This window comes from Amblyomma mixtum, chromosome 6 (genome assembly GCF_055824585.1).
Source record: "Amblyomma mixtum isolate Tamu chromosome 6, ASM5582458v1, whole genome shotgun sequence".
Taxonomy (NCBI): Eukaryota; Metazoa; Arthropoda; class Arachnida; order Ixodida; family Ixodidae; genus Amblyomma; species Amblyomma mixtum.
The window spans coordinates 43,428,281-43,453,335 of NC_143017.1; the positions used below are offsets into that span (position 1 = coordinate 43,428,281).

At 48.0% G+C, this 25,055-nt stretch overlaps 1 long non-coding RNA gene across 2 annotated transcripts; it reads left to right on the forward strand.

Annotated features, from left to right (window-relative positions):
* Nucleotides 1-7,876: 7,876 nt before the first annotated feature.
* LOC149338846 (uncharacterized) lies at nucleotides 7,877-9,174 on the forward strand. Of its 2 annotated transcripts, XR_016283767.1 has the most exons (4): nucleotides 7,877-7,957; nucleotides 8,070-8,220; nucleotides 8,337-8,502; nucleotides 8,873-9,174. It is a non-coding gene; the product is annotated as an uncharacterized LOC149338846 (long non-coding RNA). The 2 variants fall into 2 exon arrangements; XR_016283766.1 differs by having other exon boundaries at nucleotides 7,906-8,220.
* Nucleotides 9,175-25,055: the final 15,881 nt, after the last annotated feature.

Here is a 25,055-nt window from a genome sequence, read left to right on the forward strand (position 1 = left end):
TTTTTCGAGCTACTTTGGAGATGGTATAGTTTAATGTCGTCCCGTCATCCTGTGCTTGCTCTGAGCAAGATAGATGTTGCCAAGTATGAAGAGGTGATAGCAACGCTTCACCTTGCCCAACATACGTTGCGACATGTGAAGATGGGAATGGCACACTGGAAGCCGTCTCAGGCAGGCCTTCTGATCTCCACATCTGTTGTACTTAGCCTTGCAGAAGAACTTCTGTACCACCGTGGGTACACATACATCCTGACCAGTCGATTGAGCCAGGACTGCCTGGAAAACAATTTCTCAATCGTGCGGATGAAAAAGCCTACCCCAAGTGCATACGACGTGAAATGTGCTTTGAAGCTAGTTTGTGTAGGGCAGTTTCTGCATACACCGAAATCATCTAGCTATGACACTGACAACAGCCTGCACCTCGCCGACCTTCTTGGACCAACTCTTCGAAAGCAGCTTGTGGAGTTTAAGGATGATGAGGAGCAGCTAGAGGACCTTATTATTGAGGAAGTTTCTTCAACTGAATGTGACATTCTCGCTTACTTTGGAGGATTTCTTCTCAAGGCTGTATTGAAAGCAGTTGGGAATTGCGAGCCATGCAGAGCCGTATTAGTTGGAGAAAAGGAAAACTACAACGCCCTTATCAACTTAAAAGAGTACGTAAAGGGGGCTCACAACCTAATCAGGCCAAGCAATGCTGTGATGGGTGTTCTGGTTCACTTTGAGGAACATTTCAAGGCCTTTGTCACAGCTGATACCATCTTGGACATGAAGGCTCCATTCAGAACCATATCAAGGTTCCTGGCTGAAAACGTGGAGGTTAATCTCGAAGGAGTGTGTAGTTGTCACAAAGAAAAAGTTGAAAGGTTGCTTTTGGAGAAGTATGTTCGCTCACGCTTGCGAATGCATCTTCGCCAACAAATGGCTCGATGTGTTGAGGCACATTCCAGCAAGACGTGTGCTGGAGTAAACCTATCATAGGTCAAGGAAAAGAATCGGGAAAGGTTTTTGTAGGCTGCTCTTTCTAATTCTGAACCAAGTGGCATAGTGTGAATAAAGACTGTTTCTGGGTTGTCTGCTGGATGCAACATATTGATTTCTTTCCTTTTTTTACTTTGCATGGCAGTAGTTATTAATAAAAAACATTTTAAAGTAGGCACTTGACCACTGTGCCGCATAAGCAAGTTTTGCCTGATGTGTAAAGCCATCAGCCAGATAGTAGGTCAAATATGTTACTTCATAAGTAAACTTCCTGTTAGAAGACTTCAATGAGCAACGCACTGCACACCTACCTGCTGTATTTGTGCATGGGCCACCGTTATTCACTGTATGTAAGCGTCTCCACATCATGCTGCTTTACAGTACAATCCTAACTCTCCTTTCTAATCTCTTATATTTTGTGTTAATGGTGTACAGTTGTGCCCCATTGATAGGACCCCTGTTGATATGGACGACTCAAATTATGGACACCTTTTCTGAGGACCAACTTTTCAATGCATTTACCCCTCATTAATATGGAAACTCGCTGTCCGGACTGTCGACAGCGTGAATATGCACGGAGCCCACTGGGACCCATGCATTTTTGTCCCATTAATACGGACAATGATAACAAAATTCTGATTCTCTCTACCAGATGTTCCACCCCATGCGTTCCGAGTGCAGAACAGTAGCAACAGGCAGTGCAAAATTGCAGATTATACTGTAGTGATGGTCTTTATATGTGGCTTCGTGTTTCAATAGTGGCGAGGTCATGCACCTTACTTATCATTGCACACGTTTCATGAATGGCTGCAAAAAAACTTCGGATGAGCAGTAGAGCGCCATAACCACTTAGCCACCGCGGCGGCTGCCGGCAATCAGGTGCAATAGAGCACGCAAGAAGAGCTGAAGAGGCTAGATCACAGGACATACTCACAGCAGGAAAAAACGACGGACGAGAAGAGGCGATACAAACACAGCGCTAAATTGACAGTGCCGATCCCATCGAATACCCATACGAACGAATGAGCTGGGACCAGATTTCGCCAAGAATGCAGCCTTCCTACCTTCCGTCGTCGGCGTTTTGAAGTTAAATTGTAGCCACGTGCGGCATATTGAACTGCGGTAACAGCTCTGAACGGTTTCGAGTGTGGAAATGCATGCACATGCAAGCGGTACAAGCGCTCCTGACATGGCTCCTGAACACCCGCAGAGAATCAAAATGGCTGCCCGCCAAATTTAGCGGCCGATACGTCTCAATATGTTGGCCACCGTAGTCTCACGGCGGTTTTTGCACCAGATTTGGGGCCGGCCTGCAGCAATATATTCAGAGATGTCACCACCCTACAAAACCGGTACATGCAGGCTCCCTAGCGCGGCATTCGCCATGTTGGTGGTCGCGCGCGCGGCCGCCGCAGCCAGCCGCAGCGTTAAATAGCCGGTGATGTGTGAAATGTGAGTATTTCGCGTCTCGCCGTAGATAATTACTGTCCGGCCCGTAACACCGCGTTACTAAGGGGGTGTTCCGGGAACTGCGCGAAGCAGAAAAGAGCGGCCACGCTCAAAACGTTCCACTTTGTGAAAAGGTCGGCCCGTAAGAAAGCGGAGGCGCCGGCGCAGTGTGAGACATACAGGACTGCTGCCGCGCGTTGAATTCACCGGCATCAAGGCCCACCTTGTGCACGGCTTAAGTTTGCTGGCAGGCCAAGGAATTAAAGGATATAAACCTATGAGAGGGTGCAATTACTTGACAAGCGGGTGAGTCCAAGAGCCGTGCTGAGGGTGCCGACGTACGCGATGCCGACAGCCGAGGTGCCGTTTTTGAAGAGGTGAGTAATTCGAAGGGTCTGCTCACTTAGCTGTAGCTTAACTTGTCATCTCTATCTGCTGAAAGTGGCATGTTACTACTGAATCTAGCTGAATGGCTGCACGCTGCGTTGCTGCGAAAGCGCTGGACTTATTGTGCATACGAAGCAGCGCCACTTAGCTACAATCAAAACTGCAAAACATTCTCGCTGTGTCTGCCGTTCGTGCTGCGAGCGCATGGCAGTATTTGTTTTACCCTTCTGTCGTGTGAATAAGGCAGCTATGACGCTTTGCCTTTCTGCTGAAAGACCGTCTGAGAAGCGTCAGCAGTTCGCGGACTACAGGCGCTAGAATTAACAATTTCTGCGGCGGCAGTTTTGGAATTTCGGCAATTAATCGTGCTGTTTATCCACCATGTGCCCTGCATGACTAGCTGACAGTTATCAACTGATATTAAAAGCTGCAAGTCGTGTACACCCTCCCACTTTTTTAACCTGAACGCGCGAGCGTCGACTGCCCAGTGCAGCGGTGCCGAGGCGAAGCATAGCGGAAATAGGGAGAGGGAACGAGCATGCGCGCTGATCATGCCGCTGTAGCTAGCTCGTCTGCTTGGCTGTTCTGCTTCGTGCGAAGCAACCCCTGCGAAGCAAGTTTTGTGGCACAGTTCTGCGATTTTGTTTCGTGTGCTATCTGATGTGTGTTTGTGGCTCCGGGCTGGTGGAAGCGTGTAGCGTTCCATGCTAGACTCCAGGCCCTGGCTGCATTTGCCGGTAGCGCCTCGAGAGCGTTTGCTTTAGCGAAATTAACGCGGCTCTAGCGAGGATCCCCTTCAGTCAGTTTTTTGTATGTAACGATTGCAACTGGTTTCTTGGGAATGCTAGGCTTTCTCCAAACGTATGCTCTTTTCAGAATCACCCACGCTATAGGCAGCGGTTAAAAACAATTGCTCTCCGTTTCTTGGGGTGCCGATGCCGATGATGGGCAGGGGGTTGCTTCGCACTAATCAGAATAGCCTAGCAGACGACCTTTAGTCCAGCAGCACGAATTGTGGGCGTGCCGCTGCCCTCGCTCACTTCCTCCTCTCCTCCTTCTTCCGGCGCCGCAGCGCCGGGCAGTCGACGCTCGCGCGTTCAGGTTAAAAAAGTGGTAGGGTGTACATTCTTGCGTGCAGCGCAGCCAGCCAGTTTTGCTGCTGAGTTGAGGCACCTCGGTTATATCACGGTGCAGAAGAATTCTGCTGCAAACTTCGTGCACAATACGCGCTCCACAAAGATAAGTGGTCGCTGACGTATTCAACAACGTACAAATATGTTCCGGATCACTAACAGTTCAGACCGGGTACCTCACGGCGCACCGTGACACTGCGCGAGCTGGCCTGAAACGACCGCAAACATGGCGCGCTTGCCGCGAAGACGCTCGCGCCGCCTGGTAGCGTGGCCTCAGTGAATACCTCCTATATACTTATACACAGAGCCAAAACGCCCTCCGGCACACCAAACCACATCCAAAAAAACGCACTGCCGCACAGGTCGCTATGACAGCGCAGTGAATTAACTCGGCTGCAGCATATTCTGTATCCTACTATCATAACAAGTGGCGGTTACTCTTCCGCCAGGAAATAACTACGCCACTTGCCGGTTCCTCCGAGTGGAATTCCCCGGCTTTAAAGCTACCGTCAATAGGGTCATGAACTCGACTACGTAGTGCATAGAACGCATCAACACCTACTTACCGTCCCATTCCACGGCGTTGTCGGCAAATGCTCTGTTGACATCCGTGCATGCTGAGTCCTCCATGGCGCACATGGTCCCCACGTCCTTGACGAAATCAAAGAAGCACCCGCGAAATTTCTACAGCGAATTGGCATGCCATGTCAACGCCTCCACTGCGCAACAGGAAATGGAGAGCTGGCAAAGGCGTTCAAACCACGACCTAGATCGTGGTTCAAACAAACGCAACAGCGGGCCAAGCACGTGCTGCAACTCCAGTCAAAACTTGTGTCAAAAAATGGCGCGGCTACGGATGGCTTCGGCTTTGGAACTTGATAGCACTGATCTCCGCTAGAGGGATGGGCGGCGCGTCGAGCGCTCGGAATTGAAGCCACCAGTTACCAGGAGCGATGCTAGAAGCATACAAAAGAAATGTTTTTACACCAAAAGTAAGCGGGCTTGTCCTTGAAGCCAGTGTTTGGCAGTGCATGAAATCAAACACTTGCACGGTTTTTCAGTTTCGGTTTCTGCCTTTTGCTTGGCATTTCGTGTTTTCGTCGTTCTCTGGCCTCTTTCCACGACAATGCTGGCCCCTTGGTTCTAGTAACGTTGCTGTCAACTGCATGGGGAGTCTTCGGGAAATAAGTTTCAAACAGAAGAGTCATTTGCATCTTAATGGAACGACACTGTAGCAGACGACAGGACATTGCTAAACACAACAAGTACTAAGTGCAGCCCCGTTGCGCTCGTTGCGCTAGCGTCGCCAACGTTGTGCTTTTTCTTGTGGTGCACGTACCCGCGCTTCACTGTACCCGCGCGCTCTGATCCCAAGTCATAGATCTATTAACGCGACGGTGTTATGGGGCATCGTGTCGCAGAAAAGCTGGTGTTGGTGTAGTATGTCGTACGAGAACCTCCAAACACAAAACTTGTGGAGAAACGGGGAGTCTAACGAAGGTCTTTTAGATTGCGAGGCGAGCATGCGCAGAACATGCTACGAAGGCTCGTTGGTTCGAAATGGACAAAAATGGAATGCGTTGTGGTCTATTGACTTCGTGAAGTGTATTTGTGTATTGATGCGTGCATCAGTAAATACATGTGTGCAGATTTTGAAACGGCACCCGATAACAATTGTTTTTTATACTCTTACTGACTGTTGCGTCAATCAGAGAAAATAGAAAAAAAAATTCCCTCGGCCTAACCGCAAGTTTGTTCGGGCCACGGTGTAAGAAGGGTTCGGGCTCAAATTTCGCACAAAGGTTCCATTTGATAGTCACTTTTGTTTTATACTACATTTAGGTGGCGTAGTGATTCGGTCAGAAATGTTCAGAAATGACCATCGTCTGCGGCGACGGTGAACCGAAAGACTTCGCAGCAATAGTGCCCGTGGCGCCATCTCTGAACCTCTCGTTTCTCCGGTGAGAAATTAGCATGGAGGAAGAAAAAAACAAGGAGGGAGCATGACGTCACAACCTTGAAGCCTTGTCATAAAAAATGTAGTGGAAAGCATCAAGGGAAAAACGCCCTCACGTGACAACCCACGAAACACAAAACGTCTTACGAACGTCTCGGAACAGCTTCAAATGACTACAAACGTCTTGCGCTGCGTTCAAACGTCTCATAGATGTCGACAAGAAGAAGTTTCCTCTGCGACGTCTCTGGCAGTCAGCAGTCAGACGTTTGCTGTGAAACTTCTGTGAAACATCTGTAGTCAGATGTTTTCTAGACTTGTTTCTAACGTGGAACTTGAGACCACGTCAAGGAGATGCGCCAGCAATCAGCAGAGAGTTGCCACCGTGGATTAAACATGCTGTAAATCACGGCACATAAATTAGATGGCTCTCCTGCTTGACGTTTCGAAGAGCAGGCGCGCCGGTGCAAAGACCGCTCTTTGTATTCGAACACAGAAAGCGCGTTTTCTCCTACGAAGCCCGAATCACGTTCCACATCGAGTGCAGCTAACCCGCCACTCGTAAGGCTGGATTTAGGTAACAATGGCCCTGAAAGCCGACGGTAGTTACGGGAGTGAAAAAATTTGCTTCATGTTGCGAACGCCTCTGTTACGCCTCGGCTAGCTGGCGGCAGCATGCGGATTGACAGGCGCAGCGCACGCTGCCTTCGCCGCCTTCCCGCCGCCTTCGCCGAACTCGCTCGCGCGGTTTATCGCGCAGATCACCCGCACGCTATCTTTTCGTGGAGGCAATCTTTCTTGAGTCACGCCGCAGCTTGCTGCTTGGTGTCGCTCCGCACGTGGCGATGCTGGCGATGCAGGCTAGTTTGCCAAAGTGGTTTTAACCGTTTCATGCAGAAAGAAATCTTAGTGCAAGCTGCAAGTGTTTAGTTTTACATGAAAGTATTAGATTCAATTTGTTTTTGGTTCTTTGATGATTTGTTTATTTTTACGTTTAGAAATTTAGTACTTCATTTGGCCATTTAGCGTTGCAGAGGCTAGCGCTAGCGATATACGCGCGCGAAGTGGATGCTGCGTACCTTGTACGTTTCGCTGCGCACTTTTTTCCGCGCTGGTTCGCACTTCACGCCGCTGCAGTTCGCAGTTTCCCCTTTTTTCTGCGGTATCGTTTACTACCAGTGTTGCTCTGAGATGTGAGCCTTGTTTTCCGCAAAAGTAAGTAACCTTCCATTTCTTTTCTGTGGTGAAAGTGTCGGCCTTGCTTTAGCTAAGCCTCTAACGCGCCTGATTGAACGGTCGGCTAGTGTGTCACTCCTTTGGTTTACAAATTAGAAAACAGTATCAGCCAGTGCTTTACATACCAAAGTGCTATTTGAGCTTTTGTTAAGTGGATACAGCTAGGCTGCTCTCGCATGCGAGTTGCTTTCTTTACCAAGGCGGTGACAAGGTGAACGTGACAAAGCTTCAAACCAACCAGCTTTGTTTAAGCGTACTACGTTGATAAGGCGCCAATTTTTTCCTAGACATTGAATAAAGTCTGTGCTCTGTTGCATTCTGGCAGGGTTTTATTCTTGCCAAGGACTCTCATCTCGCCACCTGTGTGCTCCAATTCTCCTTGCTGTGATTGCCGTCAGTGAAACTCGCGTTAAAAAGGCTTTGGTTATCTTCACTAAGGTATTTGTTTGGGCTAGTCGGTACGTTGTTAAAACTGAAGGCAGAGCGCACGAAGGACCTGTCCTGTCCTTCGTGCGCTGTGCCTTCAGTTTTTGGTTATCTTAACTGCGTCAAGCTTTTATTTAATTACGATTGAGAGCCCCGGCGCAAAGGTAGTTTACTCAGTGGTGCTGCTCTGTATGTGTGCAGGCTGTTTGACAGTGCAGTGAAGTACTACGGCTCTTTGCAGGCATGGCAGCTTTTATTTTTTGGAAAACCATTGCGCCGTGCACAGCTGCAGCGTTGTCCTTGCTTCAGTGTGTGCATTTAGTTTTGGGTACAGGCTGTTCAGCAGTGGTTTTCAGAGGACCTCCTTGCCTGCTCAACTTCTCAAGTTTTGGTAAGCACGCTTTGCAGCTGTCACCTTTTCTTTCACTTCATGATTTCTTGTATAGGTCTAGGCTGTTTGCTAATGTTCATTCCACAAGCCCCATTATTTGTTTGTCCTTTAGAACCCCAACTGTTGGCAGGAGAAGCAAGGACCTGGTCTAGTTTCACGCAAATTAATCGCAGCACCTTGTACTTGGTTGTTCAGAAGACTTGGCCTGGAGATTGTTTCAGTTCTGAGGTGGGAATCTGGACAAATGCTTCTTGTGCAGTGGTGTAAGTGATCTCTTGCCCGCTGTTTGAGCTTCATCGTACAGATTAGAGAGGGCTTGTTTGGCAATGCAGTGTTAGGAACCTTATACACACGCACTTTTATTTGTCTTATCTTTCAGATGTGCCCCTGTGTGGCTGTCAAGGAAAGGTCCAAGATTTAACCCATCTCTGGTGTATACTGAAGTGATACAGGTATTACCAGGACAGCAGCATCTCTGCTATGTTTTCGTGCGACGGTGCAAGATGTCAACCATCAACCACTTTTGATTCAGCCTAATCTTGTAGGTAAGAGAAAGCCTGTTTGCAAGATGCAGCTTAGAAGGTTCTGTGATTACAGTGTGCATTACAGTAAGGCAGTGCACTTGCTATTGACTGCTTGGCTTTCAGTGTCCATGCACGCTGTTTGAATTTTGCTTCTGTTAAAGGCCTCCCCAGTGATTGACTTCTGGAGTTTATGGTGAGCCGTAGCACTCTGCTGAAATGCCGCTTGCAATAACATCATATGCATATATGTTTTTGGTTAGCTTATTTTATTGCCTGTGCTGTCATTCCTTGCCATTTCCTGGTCTAATTTGTTTCCGACTCCTCATTGGCCATTCTACATGCACCTGACTGACTGTGCTTTTGGTTACTCTAATATTTTTCACTTCTGCAGGCTGCTGAACAGAGCTGGATTTGACTTCCCCTTGTTACCGTCTAGTTGGCATCCTCCTTGCAAGAAAAGCGATGCTTGGAACACCTAGCGAGCTCTTCACTGGCGTCCACATCACAGCAACTTGATCATCAACGCATCCGTTGTGAACAAGGCCTGGGGCCGAATGAATTTTTGATTTAACAATTGGTTGCTGTTCGACACTTTCCCACCATCCAAGTGCTTACCGTTGTAATGTCAGCCAAACCAGTGAAGCTACCTCCTCCGTGGCTTCTAACATTAATTTCCTGGTCCCTTTCTTTTTTTGTGTGGGTGTATGCCCTGGATTCAATGAAGAGTAACACAGTGACTGAAAAGTGTGCTAGCACATGCATTTATGGCTCATTACTACAGCCATACATCCCTTGTAATGTGGGCTCATTGTTCGGGCCATTGCAAATCAGCTTTGAGTTCATTTTTGAGTGGTGTATACCAGGAAAATGAACTATAACATTTTTAAAGCTTTAGAGGGTTTAAAGGCAGCACTAAAAATCATTCTTGAAATGCGTAAGATATTACAGGCACCCATTTCGGAAAAAAAAGGAACGTCTAAAAAAATTCTAGAAAAGTTCTACCTCAGAAGTTTTCTAGCCGTATACAAGCGTAGCGTTAGCAGAGCTAATAGAGGGCTAGTAAACGTCTAAGTCTAAAAAACTGCTTAGATGAAACTTCTTCTAGATGTCAAGCTTTTTTTTCGAGACTTTTTTTTAGACGTCTATTAGCGCTTCTTGTGTTTCGTGGGAAGGCAGCGGTAGCACTTAGCCGGATTTCGGTTTCGCTCTGTCGCGCATTCAGCAAACCCGAGAGAATGTTAATCGTTCCCTGGGGACTCTCCCCTCATCCTACGTCCATGGGCTGCGGCCACTGACCCGCAGGTCCTCCACACAGGGGCGCCAAGCTGCGCTCGCCCGTAGTCACACCGTGAAGAAGGGGCCGAGCCGGTCCCGAAACGTCGTCTTTTTTTCCCCTGTATTTTACTTGGTTGGCGTCACTTACCTTCTCCAAACATTAAATTTCCCAACCAGACAGACTTCTGACGAATGTTTTCTTTTGAGATCATCTGCTTGTGTTCACTGACGGCTCCGTGGTAAGCACAAACTGCTCGCTCGCCGCAGCGGCCACCATCCCCGAGCGACACGTGCGCTGACTGCGGCGCTGTGGAGATATTGGAGCACATGCTCCTTCGCTGTGCCGGTTCTGCAGTGCCGCGTCGCGAGATGCTCGCTGCCTACAGGGCGCTGGGAATCATCCCGGACAGTCTCGAAGCGCTCCTGGGGCAGCGCGGCAGTGCGCGCATCCGTGACAGAACAATGGTGAGCCTCGATGTGCGTTCATCGAGCAGGCGGACATGACTTCCCGCTTGCTCTTCGCCATGCAGTGCACGCGTGACACGAACGCTCCGAGGGTGCTACCTCGGACGGTATACGCGGCCGGCGCCCCATCCCGGCTATGGTGGCTACCCCGGCCGCTAGTGCTGCAGTGTGCCGCGCTCGCGAATAGTCCGAGACAGGACGCTACGTGCGCGGGGTTATGTAGTACATATACTTCTTTTTGTAAGTGATTGTGCGCAGTGGCCGGGAGACCTCGCGCAGGGACAGACGTAAAGCCGCCTGCACTCTCTCTCGACAGCGAGAGAAATACTTCACTGCTGCCTTTCACGTCGGAACAACGCATGTGCGCGAGCGTATTCGGCGCGACTTGTGCCTCGAGAATAGCAGAGAATGGCGGGCCCATGGGCGGTCCGAAGTGCGCCTGTCCGAGAAATAGAATCTTGCGCAGCGCGCCGGAGCGCTCGTTAAACACGTCCGTCCTCCTTGAGCGCTCTGGTAGCCACTGCGCCCTTTTTTAGAGGCTCGTTTTCTTCGCCTACTCTCGAGTTCTCCGCTTATAGCACGCGCTGAAATAAACGCTCCGTATGTGTGTATAACGACGAAAACAATTCCTCTCCATTCTCTTTATGAACCACAGTTGAACAGTAACGAAGTCGCGGCCGAACCCTTTGATGAAAAGTTTACCTGCAGTTTTCTACAGTGCACCCAAAAACTCAAGAACACAAGTGTTGAGGCGCGGAGCCTTGAGACAACCTCGAGCTCGGTACGCTTTCCGCCAAAGCTGCAACGCTGCGCTTCTGCGCTACATCGCAGCTCTATTAGCTGTATGCGTCGGAGCACGGACGTTCACTAAAAATCACCCCTGGTTGGCAGTCTGGTAACTGTGGAAGGCCTATTTCCCAAGAGTCAGTGCGCAAAAGGGCCCTCGGCAGCGGCGTCAGAGGAGGATGGCTTGCAGAGGCTGAGCGCCCTCTCTCCTAGATTTTTTTCCTCCATGGAAATTAGCCTTCTTTTTAATGCGAAAGCATTACTAGGCTATGTCGGTGGCTTTCTGTCATATAAACCGTGTCCGCAGCGATTGTGGGAAACTATGCAGAAATATCGTCTCAAAGGTGGTTACAATCGAAGGAGGACGATATGAGGATGCGGCGCAAACATTTTGGTGACGATCGGATCATTAGCTAATTAATTAGAGCTAAAAAAAGTAGAGGTGTGCGAATATCAAATTTTTCGAATACGAATCGAATACGAATACTTAGTTCCGAATATCGAATCGAATATCGAATAATCAAGGACAGACGCATTTAATCACCACAAAACATTTATTTGGGCACCCAAGAACATCACAGTTCAACTATCGATGATTAAATGATTACAAAAGGTGTGTGTGGCTGCACAAAAAGTTTCAAAGTCTCGAACATTATTCTTAGAAGAGTGGAAATATCAGAGAAGATGGCTAGTACACAGCATTGATTAAGGCTAGCTTGCCATCAGCACAAAAGCGCGTTGCTGGGATGAAGTAAAAGGTTGTCGTGAAGGAAAACCAGCTGTACCACATGGTCAGGCAGAAGTAGTTCCCTTCTAACTGAAACGACTCCTCCAGCCACAGAAAATGCCCTCTCACTTGGCCCTGACATGGCACGTATTGCGAGGTACTTCGTGCACAGCTCTGACTATACCAGCTTCGCAGGTATAGCCACAAAAAAGCTCACCAGCGCAGTCAGCTACAGCATGGCCCTTGGAGGAAGAAAGAATTTTCCTTGCGTGTCGCGCCATGTTGTTATGTATCTGTCGATAGGGCTCGCGGATCGAAATGAACGCCAGTGCTCACAATGAAAATTCCGGGGGCACTTTGACTGTCTAAAGTGCGTAGAGGTGAAAGCGTTTTCCGAACCACTTTCGCTGCTTCTGTGGCACTGGTGGCGTCACATATAATTGAGTACTAATTACTAATTGATGACAAATCACTACTTAATGGTTAATTACTGATTAATGTCTGAATACTAATTAACTGCTAATTAATGACGCTTAAGCTTCGCCTTTAGGCGTGGAACGCGACAGCGTGTTGTAGCGCTACCAGGGAGTCCACGTAACGCCACCACCCTTTCGGCGCGATGCCTTGCCCTTTGAACGCTACGCTTTTTGAGGAAAGGAAATAGCCCTGTAATTTTCTGTCATCTCGGTGGACACCTGAACCGCACCGTAGAGGAAGGGAGGAAGTGGGAGTGAAAGAAGACAAATAGGGCCCGTAATGAAGGAAATGAAAATTGTATTTGAGGAAAGGAAATTACGCAGTAACTGTCTCACATATCTCGTTGAACACCCGTCAAAATTCAGGGGGCACTTGTTTTACCTAAATTGTGGTCACTGATGTGTGGTTGAGATGTTAAGCTTCGCCTCTAACAGTGCATGGAACGCGACAGCATCTTGCAACGCTGTCAGGGAGTCCATAGAACGCCATTGCCCATTCGGTTCTACGCCTCGCTCGTCGGGTAAATTGGTTTTTGAGGAAAGGAAATGTATCTGTCTCTCATATCTCGGTGAACACCTAAACCTCTCCGGAAGGGAAGGGAGGAGGATGGGAGTGAGCGAAGACACCGTATTCACTAGACGCGCCTTTGTTCATTCCAAACCATCGAACTGGCATGGCGGAGTGGATAGCATGCTCGTCTCGCACTCCGAAGACCGGGGTTCGATTCCCGAGCTCGACCAATTTCCTAGTCCGTTTTTTTATTTATATGGCCTGACTAGAAAAGTTAATTAGGCTAAATGGGTAATTAAGCAATTAACTAAGCTCAGTCCCACTTACTTGGAGCATCACTATACGATCCCTTCAATTGGTTGCATGGTTACTAGGCAAAGTACAATTGGCCCCGTTTGAAATTCGCGCACTGTGACGTCACGGTCGTTTCGACCAATTGAAAAGCGTGACATTTTCTGTCGACAACTGCTGCTTACAACGATGAGGCATTAAAGGCTTTCGCCTTAATATTCGGCTAGATACGATTATTCGCGTCGGGTCGAATATTCGAAACAACACGAATACTTGGATTTCGAATCGAATTCGAATACTAAAAATAAAATATTCGAAATATATTCGAAAATTTCGAATATTCGCACACCCCTAAAAAAAAGTGTCCAAAAGTGGGCGTGGTCGGGCCAGGAGTGGCGCAAAAATTTGAATCGCCGCAAGTGCGGTGCCACGTGACACACCATGTGATGTACCGCGTGATTGGCTTACGTGCGGGGAAAAGTGGGCAGAGCCAGAGCCAACTCGCGGCGCGAAATTTGAATGTTCGAAACGAAAACCGAGGTGAAACGGTGGGCACCTTGGATTTAACCGAAATCTAATCAATAATTACAAATTATAGAAACAGCAGCAGTAAATGAAGATGAATTAAGGTGCATTAAAGTGAATTGAGGTCAATTAATTGTGAATTAAGTGTGAACTAAATGAACCAATTCGAATTAAATTAAGTGTGAAATGAATGGATTAATTCGGTCAAAAGTGTGATTTAGGTGAATTAAGTTGTGAATTAAATGCAAATTAACTATAGAGTAAGGTGCATTAACTGTGTTTTAAGGTGAATTATGTGATTCGATTGTCAGACGCGACGCCACAATCGACACAGAGGCAAAGAGGAGCAACTAGAGGCAAAGAGGCCCAAGTAGAGGCGGCGAAGAGGCGTCAATGCTTTCGCATTACTCCAAACCCCACTGCCCTCGAACGTTTTTTTTTTTGTAGCGAAAGCTACACTACTGTCGCGAGTAACTTGAGCATCCTTGACTGCGTCGGGTTGCTTATGCAGACCAGGGAATAGACCAGGGGTTTCTCTTGTTAAGAGACGAACTACTGCTTGAGGGTCCGACAGAGGAGGGACGAACAACTGGTGCAGCGGGACGCTGCCGCGAACAATTAGAGGGAGTGATCGGAAGTGGTGGAAGTAACGAGCTAGGGCTCTGGTATGCAATCAGTGCCGCAACGCTAAGTCCTCGGGTCCGAGCGTGGGGTAACTACACTGCCTCGGCTGGGAACCATCGGATCAGTGAGGGCTTCCGGTGGTGACCAGTACCGCAACGCTGACATCGACAGCCCGCGGCGAGCTAGGGAAGAGAGTGGCAGGGCTGACACTTTCTTGTTATTGCTCGGGGGACTACTGCTACACAGCCTACACTACTGCCTCCTATCGCTTTCAACTGCCCTTTTATACCCGCCAGATTGCACCACGGGAGTGAAAGGTGACCGGCCGTAGCTTCCCTGTTGGACCTCAGCGCCATGCTCATCGCAGACTGTTCGCGTTCTTTATTTTATTTATTTATTTATATTTATACAGAATACCCCTAAAGGCCCTCGAGAGGGTATTACATAGGGGGGGGGGGGCACAGGCAATTGAACAGAATAAAAGAAAAACCACAAATATAAAACAAACAACAAAAGCACAAATAAGACACACTGGATGAAATAAGTAAGCAAAAGAATCAATCAAAAGCACAAATAAGACACTTTGCATGACATATAAGTAAGCAAAAGAATCAAAAGAATGGCAGCGCGGCAAAGAACGAAGATTACTGCATTATTAAAATTATACAAACAGAACACTAATACAATGAATCTTTTTAGTCACAAACCCTGCAAAAAAGGAAGCCATGAACAAATAAAATAACAATGTATGCGAAAAGTTAAGCAGTAGTTATTGAAGATATAAGTTTAAAATATTTATCAGGATCAGTGGTGGTTGCGATATGTGAAGGCAGAGTGTTCCAGTCAGATATTGTGCGTGGTAAGAATGAATGCGCATAGATAAATGTTCTGCACGTGAAACGTCTAACTTTAAAGGGATGATCGCGGCGGTCAAAAATCGAAGTAGGCAAAGAAAAAAAGTCGTTATGAAGTGATGGATGATGATAAAGTTTATGAAAAAGTGACATCAAGAGTAAAGGTGGGGCTACTGCACTACATTCTCTCCCCGGTACAATTAATTTCTGACTGTCCTCATACTCACAGGTTCTTGACACAAAAATAACGCTAATTGCAGGGATAAGGTAATACACAACGCTGCAATACAGGGTGTTTCACGTAACTTGAACCAAGGATTTTAAAAAAGCAGTAAACCGCAGCTCGCTGAAACCAACGATACATTGTTCGCGATCATGTGGCGCTCCTCAGAACATTTTTTTAAATTGCGCTAATTAGTTAATTAACTAAGATGAATTATGCATATTTTGAAATATTTATTTTAGTGCCAAGAGCGTTACGTTACGTTGTAAAGCCGGTTTATAAACAACCGATGCAGTTTATTGCAGCATCGTATCTCCTACGGGGTCCTTTTTTCCGGCACCTAAAGAAAGCTTGTGGAATATGAAAAAATACCACGTGACTACGCTCGTGCTCAAACAGCGAGATTAGCCAATTCCAGAACTGTCAGGAGTATTCTTACCAGGCTCGGAATTAACTTTCAACCTACGAATAAAGATGCTCAAGTAGACTTACCCCGCGACTATAGGACGGCCCTACTAATCAAACCACTCCCCAAAAACATGCACCCCTTAAACCATGAGGGTAGAAGACAAGCACGAGTCAAAGTCTTACATAATAAATACAGACAGTGCGCTGGAACACTTTATGTAGAAGCGGCAGAATACAAACATACCAATACCTTTGCAATTGTGGCGGTGAACGAGAATGGTGACCACATCGTCTCGGCAACAATCAAAACGAAATCCTCTGAAACGGCAGAAAAGGCGGCTATAGCCCTCGCCCTAGCGCATACCCAAGAGAGCATCATCCTCAGCGATTCCAAAATGGGTATCAATAATTTCGCAAAAGGGCGAATTACAAACACCTCCCTTAGAATCCTTAACGCAACCAAATTCTCACCAAATTATTCCGAATTGATATGGGTCCCAGCCCATTCGGGGAATCCGGGGAACGAGGCAGTCCACAATAAAGCCCGAGGTTTCGTCGACCGGGCAGTGCATGAGTCTGGCTCAATGAATTTCACGAAGGACTCCATGATCACATATCATGATCTCACCAATCATTTTAAACTAGAGAGGAGAATTTCCCCCCCACCGGACAAAAGCCTGACTAAAGAACAAGAGGTTACGTGGCGTCGTCTACAGACGAGATCGATACGCACCCCATCACTCCTCGCGCACATTTATCCAGATCTTTACAACCCAAATTGTAAACACTGTGGCCAACGAGCCACCTACGATCACATCCTGTGGCACTGCAAAATAGAGCCACCTCCGGGTGATCTAGTTACTGCTCCTTCTCTCGAGCGGTGGGAGACCGTGCTGGCTAGCTCTAACCCCAGAACGCAAGTTTTGGCGGTGGAGTGGGCTGACAAAGTCGTCGAGGGCTGCGTACTCTCGACCACTTAACGTGACCACTTACCAAGCTCTTTCCGGCGAATAAAATGTTTTACAATCAATCGTGCGCTACCATATTGCAGCTCTGTCAACGGCGTTTCGAGCAAACCGAGCATGCCGGCGGACCGTGGCGAAGTGAACGGCCGCCGCTCTTAGCAGCGGCTTGTAGTGCGTCAGCACTTTCCGCTGCGGCGCGGCGGCCGTTCACTTCGCCACGGTCAGTGCGCACGCTCCCGTTTGCTCGAAGCGCCGTTGACAGAGCTGCAATATGGTAGGGCACGAGCGTAGTCACGTGGCATTTTTTCATATTTCGCGGGCTTTCTTTAGGTGCCGGGAAAAAGGACCCCGTAGGAGATACGATGCTGCAATAAAGTGCATCGGTTGTTTATAAACCGGCTTTACAACGTAACGTAACGCTCTTGGCACTAAAATAAATATTTGAAAATGTGCATAATTCATCTTAGTTAATTAACTAATTAGCGCAATTAAAAAAATATTCTGAGGAGCGCCACATGATGGCGAACAATGTATCGTTGGTTTCAGCGAGCCGCGGTTTACCGCTTTTTAAAATCATTGGTTCAAGTTACGTGAAACACCCTGTATACTCTACATATGGCAGTAGTCTTTGCAATTCTTTCATTTTCTTTGCTAAGTTCCACAGCGTGCAGTGGCGCAGTCTCACTCGCGATCAGCCGCTGCGCGCGCAAGTTCGCTGTGGGCCATGGAGGAGAAAAAAAACTTTTTCTTCCTCTATGCTGTGCGCTTCAGGGTGAGGCCGAAGTCGACTCTTCCTTCGTGGAGCACGAACGCGCACACAATGTGATGGTTCCAGTTAACATGATGTCACGAAATGTTGTTGTGGTTCCTGCTCCCGCGGTTTGCTTTCTCGCGAATTTTTCACGCACTCACACACGCACGTAAGGCACTTCACACACGAACGTATGTCACTTCACACACAAATTTGCACACACACGCACGTCGCTTAATAGTAGACAAAGTCGTCACGTCGCGGAGGCACTATAAGGCGAGAGGTCCTTTCACTGGCAGTTTTAGCGTTGTCGCATGGGACCATGTCCGTTGCATCGAAGAATTTGTCATCGTCACTGTCATTGGATGGGAGCTCATCTGTGCTTGCTTCTGGATAGGCTCCGTTGAATCCTCTGTACCAGCGGTGGCGCGCTCTTCGGAGTTGGCTGGGCTGTCGTCGCGTTCAACGTGGGGCTTGATCCGATTAATGTGACGGCGTCGCGTCGTCCGCGGCAATTCTGTACTTCCCCTTATCATTTTCCGCGGTTTGTCTCACGAGGCGGAAGGGACCATGGTAGGGGTGCAGGAATTTAGACGTGCGGCCTCGCTTTGATGTAGGCATACGTACATAGACGAGATGACCAGCTGTCAGTGGCTGCGTGCAGTGTGTTTGATCGTACCGCTGCTTATTTGCCTCTTGTACCCTTCGTTCTTGCTCTAGCACCAGGTCTCTCGCGTTATTCCATCGGCGCGCTGTCTCCTCGTTTGTCGGACCCGTCGTATCCTCAGGGACAACCCCTAGGGCTGCATCAGTCGGCAATGTTGGCTCATGACCATACAGGAAAAAAAGAAGGGGGAGAATAACCAGTCGATCGTCTCTTAAATGGATGAGTCGTACGCGAACGTCACGAAGGGGAGGAACTGATCCCAGACGTGGTGAACGGACAAGATGTATTGACTGATCATCTCGGCGAGTGTCCGGTTAAAGTGCTCGCGAAGGCCGTTTGTTTAAGGCTGATACGTCGCAGTGTAAGGGTGGTTCGCGTGAGTGAGACGGAACAGCCGTTCCATAATATCAGCCGCAAAATGTTGTCCTCGATCTGTGATTACTTGCTCCGGCGCTCCGTGCTGTAGAACCACTGTTTCCAGGATTGCCTTCGCGGAATTCGCACCTGTTGCTGCCGGGACGGCGACAGTTTCCACCCACTTAGTGTGTTAGTCAATCACTACAATCACATGTCGGTGTCATCCTGAGGACTGCGTTAGGGGGGCCCAAGAAATCCATCCCAAGCCACTGAAAAGGGCGCCGAGCAGGCGGTATGGGCTCCAACAGGCCGGATGGTTTAGTCGATGGCCGGGGTCTTACGTGTTTGGCAGTCTGGGCAGGGCAGGACGTATGCCGTTATGTCGGCGAACATTTTTGGCCTAAAGTAGCGCTGGCTGATTTTCTACAGAGTTATCTTCATGTCTACGTGCCCTGCCGTTATGTTGTAGTGACAGGATGCCAGAATTTCTTGGAGCAGTGTTTTTGGAACTGCTAGGGCAAGTCTGTCTTCCTTGAAACCTTTGGCTCTTCTGAATAGTACCCCTTCTTGTGGGCTCAAGGCTCTGGCTGTCCGATGGATTGTTCTCTGAACCGGCTCTTCCGGGTTTCTAAGATGGTCGATAATTGGCTTTAAGAAGTGGTCCTCGTCTTAAATCTTCCTTTCCTTCTGTTCGTCCGCAATGAAAAGCCGCATATCTTCGCAGCAAGAGGTGGTATCATTTGCATCATGTAGGAGGCAATAGAGAGCGTCTGCGTACGAGTTCTTGATACCTGGCCAATGTTTGAGGCTGACGAACTCCTGGAGAAGCAAGCTCCTTCGCGTGAGGCGGCCGCTTGAATTTTTGGATGTCATCAGCCATGTCAGACTGGCCTGGTCGGTGACAACAGTAAATGGAATCCCAAATATATACGGTCGAAATTGACATGAAATACTACGGCGAGACATTCCTGTATTAAGATCCATTTCCCTCAAATCAAATGAAATGAAAGTCGCATCTGAAACCTCCCACGCAGGCGGTAAAATACATCGTTCTGGTTTTTACATGCACCCGATGACAGCGGCATACCAAAGTGATAGTAATACCCTACCGTCGCAGTCTTAGGCCAGCGGAGCAGGTTGCGCTTTGACAGTTTCCAACGGAACATCAGCTCTTTGCGTGCTGAGCGCACCTACTTTTTGAAGGCAGCAGCGGCAGAACCTACGACTGCAATTGTGCCCGATATAGCGAAAAACGAGCGCTCACACGTAGCCGTCGAGATCGCAGCAGGACGACAAAAAGGTACGAAGCACCTAACTTTCGCGCTTAAAAAAGGCGAACAGCTGCATGCAACCAAGTCTCGAGATCACCAGAACTACACAGGCCATCCAAGGCCGGCAGCTGGCGGCAAAAATACGAATCGGCCTCACTCAAATTGCATGGAATAAGAGCTGCTGCACGCTACTATAAAATAACATGAACGAGAATAATTTTCTGATAAAAGAGGCGCTGTGCTTTCACCCAAATACGCTGCGCTAAAACACTCTTTAAAACCAGTAATTTGAAAGACTTTTTAAATGATTCTAAATAACAAATATGTAACCAATTGTTTTTTCTGGTTTATGTTTGTCCAGTCAATATATTCGGTCCAACTCCACAGCTGTAATTGATGTCGCAGCCGCTTGGTTCTAAGACCGGATCCGAGCTCCGCTTCCGCAATCTATGTAAACTGAGCTGGGATCTGAGGTCATAATTAGGCGAAAACAGTTAAAAATGATTAGTTTGGTGGTTTTACTCTGAAGAATATTTTTACCCTCAGTCAAAGCTTCAAACACTCAAAAGGACTTTATCCGCAGAATGAAGGTGGGCGGAAGTGGCTCGAGGGCGGCGGTGGGTGAGTGTAAAATGAGTGGGCTATGCTCGAGCGTCGGCTCGTGACATGGTCGTGTGAGTTTACCGAAGTGGCATCCGAACAGAGCTTCTAAAACAAACTCGTTTGATAAGCAACCTGCCTGGGCACAGAGAGAGAGAGAGAAAGTCTTAATGTCGAACATGGCCACGCGACCAGGATCACTAGTGACTTATTTATTTATTTATTTGTGGCGCTGAGTGTGCCGCGCGGCATAAAACGTGGTGTTAGTGACTAACGGTAGAATATGTTACAAAAACGGATGGAGCCCGGTTGCGTGTAAAAAGTCACATAAGCTTCGGGCGTAAATGTTTTTCGTTATCCACACGTGCAAATTAGAGTCATTGTTGGCAGACAGGCGTGCCTCGTGAAGAACTCGAGCGCGCACCAGTGAAGTTCCTGGACATGTCCACAGAAGGTGGTGGACATTGGTGTCGGAAGCGGGTGCTTCGCAGTGAGGGCATTTTTGCGGCGCAGGAATCTTGGCACTTTGCCACTGGTTGCGAACTGCAGGCGTAAGGGCCACTCCGACACGCAGCCGCCTCAGAGAGACCTCCTCCACCCGTGATAGGTTGGGGGGAAGGGGGTAGGTACACGGGGGAATAAGAGCACGTGTACGCTGCCTGAGGGAGGCTGAAGATGTTAGATGTGTCAGAAGTGGATCTGGTGGCAAAGAGGCAGGTGGAGTTTGTGGAATGTCAGTGGCACGAGATGTCATGTCAGGTGCGATGCTGTGGACATCTGTGCGAGCTTGTGCCCAGTGAATGAGTATAGACACCGGGTAAGATTTGCAAGCAGCATGTATGGCCTGGGAAACCCGAAGGGTACCGCGGACTTTCTTTAGATGCTTCACGGCTTCTTGTGAATGGGTACATAGGTGCACCTGGTTATAAGGAGGGTCGTCAGGTAAGGCTGCGATGGCATTTAATATCGCTTGCAGCTCCAAAGAAAGAGATGATGAAGTGTCAGTAGAGTAGGTTTGTCAGCCGTAGAGTTGAGGGTGTGTCGGGCTTATAAAAGTAGTTGATCCTCCTGTTGGGGTTATGGCAACATCTGTGTAAAGAGTGCAGCTATCATGTTGGGTAGAAAAAGTTTGTGGTAGCGGCGGCGAGAGGAACTCCGATTTCTTATGACGAGCAGGCTTGTTTGATGTAATCAGTAGTCCAATGGAGGTGGTTGAGGCGCGAACATCGGACGAAGAGAAACTTTCCGTGCTCTATTGGTTTGTCTCTGGGTAATTAAATCTTGCAGTGTGTTGAGCTGCGCATGCTCCTGCAGCAGACAAATAGGAGTTGCTCGGGGTAGGCCAGTAATGACTCGCATGGCTTCGTGGTTGAGTGCTTCAAGTGTGCACCACTGTCGTTTAGTAAGTTGTTGGAACTGAGCCTGGTATAGGAGCCGAGGTTGAAAGACAGTACGAACAAGTTGACGAGCTGTATCAGAACGGGCACCTCCAGCGCGATTGGCTATCCTGCGGATGAGGCCAAGTGTGTTTATAGCACTTTTGCGCATAGCTGACAACCAAGCCGCGCCCTTGCCTGAAGCATGAACGTGCAGGCCTAAAACATTGGTATGTTCCACCTCAGGGAGTGGGGCATTGTCAATAGTGAGCACGAACGGTGTGGCTTTGAAAGTACGGCGGCCAGCTTTATTGCCCACATGGACATAGCAGGATCACTAGTGACTTCATCACATTAGCTCGTCATAATTAGCCAAAGAGGACATTAAAAAGCGTGTCATTTGATACATATCGTGCGAGGTTAGAAAAAAAAGGATGTGTGCTCAAACCTGGTCGTGTGACCATAATCACTAAGGATTCGGTCATGTGCCCTCATTGTAGAGATAGCCTAAGATGCATTTGAGAAGCATATCCTTTGCTATGCATCAAGCCCGGTCGTAAAAAGATTGCTGTTTGGTCGAACGTGGTCACGTGACCATAATCTTTAGTGACTCTGTCATGTGAGCCCGGCATGCTAGTAGCCGAGCAGGGTTTCGGAAACCATTTCGTTTGATATGCAACATGTCTGGGTAGAAAAATGATGCACCGTGCTCGAACGGGGTCGCGTGGCTGTGGTCACAAGTCACTTGGTCACGTAGCCTTCTTATAGTTACAGCCCAGCAGGGTTTCGAAAATCATTTCGTTTGGTACGCATCATGCCCTGGTACAAAAAGAGTTCACTACATTCGAACGCGGTCACGTGACCCGAATCACAACTGATTTCATCGTGCGAGCTTGTCCTCCCGATAGCCAAACAGAGCTTTAAGACCCGTACCATTTGATATGCAACAAGCCTGGGTAGAAAAAAATGCACCGTGTCCGACGTGGTCTCGTGGCTATAGCCACTAGTGACGGGGTCATATGGCTCTGCTATAGGACAGCCGAGCAGTGCTTCGAAAACCATTTCGTTTGATATTCGTCATTCCCAGCTAGAAAAATATTTCACTAATCATGAGCATGATCACGTTATGAGAATCAATAGCGACGGCTTCGTGCAAGCTGATGACGTTCGTAGCAGTAGAGGGCTACAAAAATCATCTCGTTTGATATGCATCATGACCAGTTGAAAAAGGTTTCACTACAGTAAAACATGATCACGCAATTAATTAGCTTGCATCAAACTGAATTCAACTTCAAATATTTTGTCTTCGATTATTAATTGGGCCAACAACAGGCAATTTATAGAAAACATCATTTCAATTATAGCAAGCACTTTCCTGAGAAGGTCGTTTCCTGGAATGACAGTTTCTCCCAAAATTCCTAGCGTCCATTGGGAGGGCGCACACAACAGAACCAGATCCGGTGGATGACCGCGCGTTGCAACTCATATTGGGCGCGATAGTTCATCCAAGGGATATCCTATAGCTGTTCGATGTGGGCTATCGCGGATACCCCTGGAAAGTGCGAAGATATACCCCGGGACTTCCCACGCATAACTATTTATTATTTCATTTATTTATTGCTACCGTCAGGGCAGAAACATTACAGGGGGAGTGGGTTGAGTTCAAAAACACAAATATGCAGAGCAAAAACAAAAATACAAGTATCATGTAGCTACAGGTGGGATCCGCATTATAAAGAGCCATACCTATTATTGTGTATGTGTGAATTCGCGCAACAAAATTTATAACATAGGCGCTAAATTCGAGACATTCAGAACACGTGTTGTGAAATGCACATCATCATGAACAAACATAAGGACGGCAGACCGCTTGCTACGTGACCTCACCTGTGGACATCCCTCTCAAATCCACAATGGATTTCGCAGGGGTTTATCAGGGACGTTGTACTAATGACTGTTAAGTACTTGTTTGAAAAACTGCTGCTTCCAAATTGAAGTATGTCCTCATTATGAAGATCGATTTCCACATCGTATCACGGATGAAACAGACATGCCACTGAATCAAATGAAATCGCAATCTAGTCGGCAGAAAAAGTTGACAGGATGCAGGTCACCTCGTCAATTTTATTTAATGTGAGCAAATCACCTTAAATTCTAAATGTATGCTGCATCCACAGGCATCACCATGGACTAGGCTAGGTTTGCTTGATACTAATAGGCGATATGCGAAATTGTTTGGTGGTCTGGCAACACCGCGCCCACAACTTCCGGTATCCATCTTGGTTCGGTCGAGCTCGTCGAGCTGGTGCATCGTTTGCTGTGCGTACTTTCTTCTTGCGAGTGGAATTTCAACAGGCAAGCTTCAGCTGCTGCGTAGTTTTCACAGCTGATCTTTGACCAAATGTAGGTGCTTTCAATAAGCGCCAGCTTACTCCTACCGCGTCCTCAGCTTCGCTTGAAGTCTGGCGCTGATGATCGTAATAATCGGCACTCGAAAGTGGGTTGGAAAGTCGAACCGTGACCGTGTGCTGTTGTCGTTTTAATGCTCGCATTAAAGCACCAGTTCAAGCATCACGCATTATCGTGGCTATTTTATTCCCAGGTGGACGCGAATTCATCTGGTAGGGTAGCGAGCGGTTATTTTGCGCTGAGTGCGCACGTGTGTTGACAAACTTCTGTGACAGTGCGAACTTTCGTTCGCGCCGACGCCAGGAGCTTCGTGCAGTACAGTATAATCACACAAGACCCTCTACCAGCTGCGTAATTCGATTCCTTTACTGTAATGTGCAATGCGCATCCGCGTTTTTCAACGTCACCGTTTCAGAGCCCGGCGTCGGTTGATTTTCGCCACAATTCGTTGAAACCGCAAGACGCAGTCGGTCAGTCGACATTAACGTGAGGAAAGTAGGCATACACATATAATTCAAAATATTGTCAGCAAAGACACAGCTTTTTTTTTCAGATAAGCACTGAGCAACCGCGGCGGCTTGATTAGAGAAAGATGCTACAGCTGTAGGTGCATGCACGGACTCGATACGCTGGTCAAGCTGTGTGTGCAGGGGCGAAATTAGCATGTTCGGTTGCGTCCGAAACTTAATTAGCTTACTCCCAAATTTGGACAAATGGCTTTGTTGCGAAGCAAGCTGTTGGAGCTTGCCACAACGATAATAAAATCTGCTGGCCTGAAGCGTTTTCAGAACACTGTTGCACGTACAGTCGCGGGTAAAAAAGATTAGCACACGAGACGGAACACCAGAGCGCCGGAATGACAACGCGTGGCGCTGCCGGTGGCGAAGAGGCTGATAACGAGAGTGCCGAGCCGTTCCCATTCTACAGTATTAGGGGGGTTCAGTGGACTGCCACGGACCAGCAAAATTACTGGTTAAAAGCAGCGCTATCAGCTATTGTTACCGCGAGTTCCT